This window comes from Vipera berus (assembly GCF_964194415.1).
Source record: "Vipera berus genome assembly, chromosome: 5".
NCBI lineage: Eukaryota > Metazoa > Chordata > Lepidosauria > Squamata > Viperidae > Vipera > Vipera berus.
The window spans coordinates 72,392,229-72,398,541 of NC_138207.1; positions in this window are offsets into that span (position 1 = coordinate 72,392,229).

A 6,313-nucleotide genomic window follows, 5' to 3' on the forward strand; every position below is an offset into this window, starting at 1 on the left:
CATTCTTGAATAGCACTGACATAATGGTCTTAGATAGAGCCAAGACTGGTTTGTACTTCTTATCTGGAAATGCCCAGTGTGGGATAAAAACAAACAGATTTGGTTAATGTGTAAAACTAGGATCAGAGAAACCCAATTTGAAGCCGCCTTTCAGCCACTGAAAATCATAATGTGACTTTGGGCCAGCCATTCTGTTTCATCAAATATATGGGAATAAAATGAAAGAAGAGTCCCATGTAAACTGTCTTGACCTGGGGGGAAAGAACAGAACATAAATCAATACAATATACAATACAAAAATACAATATGTAATTCTGATTTTGACTTCTATACTCGACAGGTAGGGTTAAAGTGAATTAAAAACCTGTTCAAAATCTGCCACAATATTTAAAATAGTAAAATTGTGCAATACAAATTGAAAATTGTTTTCATTCCATAGTCTGCCTTCCTAAAAGAACAGGAATGACAGGTCTGTCAGCTAAATTTCTGTACTACATAATTTGATAGAACTTAAAATGTATACATGTAATTGTATCTGTACACAGTGTACTGCAAAGTGATCTACCGCATTTATGAACTTTATCTATTTGATTTATATCCTACAAAGACTTGCAAATAGAAATAGAAGGACTGTGACAAAAGAAAGCAAAGCTATACCAATAGTAATAGGCACCTTGGGTGAAATCCAAAGCAACTGGAGATCGTTTGACAATTCATCATCAGTCAATTGCAAAAAATGGCTTTACTCAAAACAACTTGCACCCTGCAACCCTGAAACATCACTAAACACCTTGGAAAGGACTTGATAGGTAGACAAAATGCCAAATCCAGTCTGAACATCTGGCTGACTGTGTGACAAGCCATAAAAATAACAGTGTGTCATACACATTGCTTGTTCACGTAGTGTGTGAGTAGATGTACTCGTCAGATATTCCTAAAGAAGCAGGAACAGGTTAAAAAAATATATAAGGTATAAAATGGATACCTCTCTTTAACTACACCAACTATTTTCCTTCCTACACATTGACCAGTGTGCACACAGAAGCATATATACTTCTCTTTTCCTTCTAGAGAAACAGCAGGAAGAAGACACAAGGTAGGTTAAAGAGCAGACATTATAGGAAACGGAAAAGGGAGAATAAAAGTAAGATGAAAATGAGGGAGAGGATGAGGTATCTGGAAAGGAAAGGATAGCCCTGTTTAGATGTGATAAGTTGAGTCCAGTTCAGCAACAAACACCTCCCAAGTGAGCCATAATCTTTGATTAATATCAAAAGTATTCAGACTTTGCAGTAGCCCAGAAATCCAGATTCAAAGGACATATGTGATTTAGGCACGTGACATGTGTTGGCAACATCTTAAACCAAATTACATTTTTCTCAAAACCATCCATCAGTTATGGAGGGCAGCCAGGTGAGCCTAGAAAAAGATGCAGGTGCGTTAGTGCTTTTGCTTCCACATGTGCTCTGAATCATATCTTGCCCTTCAAATCTCTACCCACTACAAATAATGACACTCCTATACACCTTCCACTCATTCCTTTTTTTCAACAGCTTCTTATTAGAACAGAAAAATGTAATTAGTCATGGGAATTATTTGGAAAATACTCAGAAATAAGTTCCATTCAAGTCAATTGCACACAGTGCATTGTTACTAAATTCCTACTAAGGGCAAGAATATGTATTCATTCTCTCTAAACAGAATAATTCTCCATTAGAGTGTTCCCTTCAAATGGAATTGAAAATATCTCTAAGCTTTAGCATTCAAAAATTAATTCTGAGGTTACACATTTTTTATATTTGAAAACCATGTCCCCATGAGAAAAATTGCTAAGCACATTGATTTGTGCTTTAGATTGTAAGCCGCCCTGAGTCTTCGGAGAAGGGCGGGATATAAATGGGATTTTTTTAAAAAAAACGTTTGTTGTTTTCCATCAGCACACAGGCAAATACAATTTCCGTATATGGTTTGAATATTTAATTTAGCAATGCTCCAACATACTTATAAAATCATAGGTGTTTTTTAAATATATCTGAAGGAGTAGGATACGTTTTAAAAGTCTATATGATGACATTGTCTGAAAATATGAAAATGAAAATATTGCCATGGTAAACGCCAACTGCAACATAGCAAAGTTCAATTAAATGTTTCTATTGACTTTTTAAACAAATTATATTGCCATATAGATGTCCACTTCAATATTTATGTATTTATTAAATTTATATGCCACCCATCTGGCTTACAGGTGACTTGTATTGAAGTATTGAAGACTTTTGCTTATGTTCAGAAAGAACATAATTCCTATTGTGTTCAGGTTGAACCACGGACTTATGTTATCCTTGATGTTTTAGAACTGTTACTATACCAGTAATTGATTGATTGATTGCGTGTGTGTGTGTGTATATACAGTGCTTTTTTTTTGTTAAAAAAAAGTGCTGTAACTCACACACATCATACAACCCGCCTTGCCTAACCCTACAAGGTTTACCTTTGTAGTTGGAGAAAAAAAAACCTTCAATTTTTAATGTATGTAAAAGACTAGGATTTTGTTCAAGGTAAGTTAATACTATTAACGTTACCATGCACTGTGTGGCTTTAAATTACAAGAAGGCATTTTATTAATCTTTTGGGACATTTACCACTGGCATGTCCATTTAGTTTAATGAGTGGAAACGTGAGCTTTCTATGTGGAATGCAATTGGCCCAATAAAACAAAATTTGGTTGCTTGTAAATGATTAAATTATTTTTAAGAAGTTGTCAAACAAGGTGGAAAAATTTACATTTGGAGTTTAATATGGATATTGATGTAATGTATTGGGCTTTGTCTTGCTTAGGAATATCACGTGGGGTTAATTGCTGGAAGGTCGCTTAAGCAGGGAAGCTGGCTAACGGCTCCCAGCTCCTCAGACAACCCGTCTCCAGCACCGCCATTGGCTGCATCTAGGGCAACAATAGGTTGCTTTAAACCTATTGGCCGCCGCCTAGAGGACAGGGTATAAATTGCTGCATTCACAGCCCTGTTTCTCAGTTCAGTTCCCGCAACCAAATAAACAATGATCTTTGCTGAACTCACTCACCTCAAGCAACGAACCCAGTATCTAACAATTGACTTGAAACAAAGTTGAAACATCCCAGCCTTTGAACTACCCAAGGAACTGAAACAGCAATTTTTCGCTGTCGGGCAAGCTTCCACGCCAGCCGCCTTTCTTTCCTCTTGCTTTGCCTCTTTTTAACCTCACACTCCACCTTCTGTAAGGGAAGGCTCACTCACCCTCTCGTGAAAGATGGCCTCCATGCTTATGTTTTTCCCATATATGTGTGTGTGTGTGTGTGTGTGTGTATATAATGTGTGTGTGTGTGTAATATGTGTGTGTGTATATGTATATATGTGTGTATGTGTATGTGTATACACACACACACACACAAACACAAACATATATAGGGATAGGTTGGGTTCCATACTAATGTTAATCTTTATTTATTTTTAAGAACAGTTGGTGCTGACATTAGAGCTCACATAGAAAACATTTTATCAAAACATAATGCATATAAAATAAGATTGGACTTTGCATTGCCTCATGCAATATTTGTTTTGATATTAGTCTTCCTTGTTTCCCTGGTGGATGCCTTTTTCTGAAATAGCTCTTGTCATGCCACACATAACAAATGAAAATTTAATTTGTTTGTTGACAGAATGGAAAGAACCTCAATATAAACAGCCTCATCTATTCACCTTTCATAAATTTCATGCATCCTTCTCAAAAACTTTAGGGCATTGCATTCCTTAGCCTCTGCAAAATATTATTTCAAAATAATCTTGAGAAAGCCAATACAAATAAATCGTTTTGTATTTGCATCTTATTGCAGATGTATTCTGATTTTTTTTTCTGTTTATACTGGTATAGAGACTAACCATTCACATTCTGTCCTCAAAACCACCCAGATCGGGGTTTCTTAGAGTGTGAGGTGGGTGGAGGTGGTGCAGATCTGTCCATGGGAGGTGTGAAGAAGCTTTTACCATAATTATATTGTTAACAAAAATTCCATCTTTCCCAAAATTTCATTTTCACTGTATTGTTTTCATTGTTCATTCATTCTGGTGTTTGAATTTTTAAAGTGTCTACATTAGCAGTGGCTAAGTGGGTTAGGACACTGAGCTTGTCGATCAGAAGGTCGGCAGTTTGGCGGGTCGAATCCCAAGTGCCGCGTAACAGAGTGAGCACCTGTTACTCGTCCCAGCTTCTGCCAACCTAGCAGTTCGAAAGCACGTAAAAATGCAAGTAGAAAAATAGGGACCACTATGGTGGGAAGGTAACAGCATTCCATGCGCCTTTGGTGTCTAGTCATGCCGGCCACATGACCACAGAGACGTCCTCGGACAAGCGCTGGCTCTTTGGCTTTGAAACGGAGATGAGCACCAGCCCCTAGAGTCAGAAACGACTAGCACGCATGTGCGGGGGAACCTTTACCTTTACCTAAAGTGATAGCAAAAAGTTTAGGAACCCTGGTCTAGATCAAATGGTTCCACACCATTCCTATTTTATGTCCTTACTAATCGCTCAAATCAAATTTGAATTTGAATCTTACAATAGAAACAAAATGCTGATTTCCCTATTTGTTATATTTATCATGTACATTTTGTTTCAAAGATTTAAAGTTTAAATCTTTAGTCTTCTCCCCACCAAAACCACTTCTGAATCTCATCTGTGGTCTGTGAATAAACTTCACTGAAATCCGTTTAATTTACTATTGACTATACGTGCATGAGTTTGAGCTGTTAATCACAAACATTTAAATTCCTTGAAAACATGATTGTGTACAACCAGTCAGAAATAAACACCATTGTTTTGGGAGCCACTGAAAAATATGGAAAAGATATGAAAATGAATATTTTTTAAAAATGCAAAGTGTGATACATGGGGAAAAGGATAGTTCCTTTCTTTGACCGATACCGTGTGTTAAATCAGGGGTCCCGAACCCCTGGGTCATGGTCCACTACTGGGCCATAACCTATTCAGAATTGGGACACATGAGTTGCTGGCTGGAGTGCATGTGCAACTCAACCTGCACAAGCAGCAGGTTAGTGGGCACTTGTACACGTGCCCCAGCCCACTGCTTGTCCAAGTTGAGCTATGAGTGTGTGCACGTGTGCACCAGCCTGCCACTCTATCAAGGGATGCATGTAGGTCCACATGCTGGTCCACTAGGCCACCACTTGCGCAGCTGAGTTCCCCTCTTCCCCACCCCCCCCCCAGCTGGGCCACTAAGCCGCAAAGGTTGGGGACCGCTGTGTTAAATCAAAATAGATTTTCAGAAGCCTCAGTAAACAAATAATGGATGTCCATTATCTCTCTATTTTGGCCCTAATATAAAATACCTTCTAGAATAAAGTATTCTTAATATTATTATTCATTAATTTTTTTTGAGGAATTCCAAGCAGAATATGTATTGATCTTTCCTCTGCTTTAAATCCCCACAACTATAACAACAATGGTGGCAGGCAAATTGGGCTGAGAATGCTTCGCCTCCAAATTATCCATGGATAATATAGTTATGGATGAACTTGAACCTGGGTTATTTCTGTCATAGTCCAACAACTTAACTGATTTGTTAATCTGGTATTTTGCCCTGGTGTTCATTGCAAAGATTAGAATCTGATACATGCACCTTAAACCATACATACAGTATTTTATTTTGAAATAAATTCTATATTATTAATTGGGACTTACAGAATAGTGCTTAGGATTAGATCAACCATGTTTGGCGTTTGCTGTTTTTAAAACCAGGTACCTTCTTGGGCTTAACCTACTTATTAGGAAAAATAATAATTTCTGCCTCCTGAAATCATTTTGCTAATACAGCCCAAATAACATACTGTGTGTAGACTAAAACAGAGACATTTTTATTTGTGTCATTTGGAATTGCACTCATTTTAAATAACTGGAAAAGCATTGAAGACTGTGGTACTGAATAGACTGTTTTTCTCCCCATTATGGATTCCAAAGTCGCTCTTTGTATTGTCATCCAGTGTAGAAAAAACCAACTGCATGGGGAAAAAGAAGAGCAAAAGCCTAATCCAGAGTAGAAACCGAATGGGTATAAAGGATTAAAACCCCATATATTCTGTGCCTAAGGCACCTCTAGTTATGAGGTTCCCATAATTGTTATTTACTTAACCAAACATTTCCTAACCATAATTAACTGAATCACATGTGTGAGTAACATATGAGTTATAAAATAATAAAGGCAAGCTAAAAAGCTAGATGATGATGGTGATGATGATTGGCTGGATTCACACAACACACTAAGTTC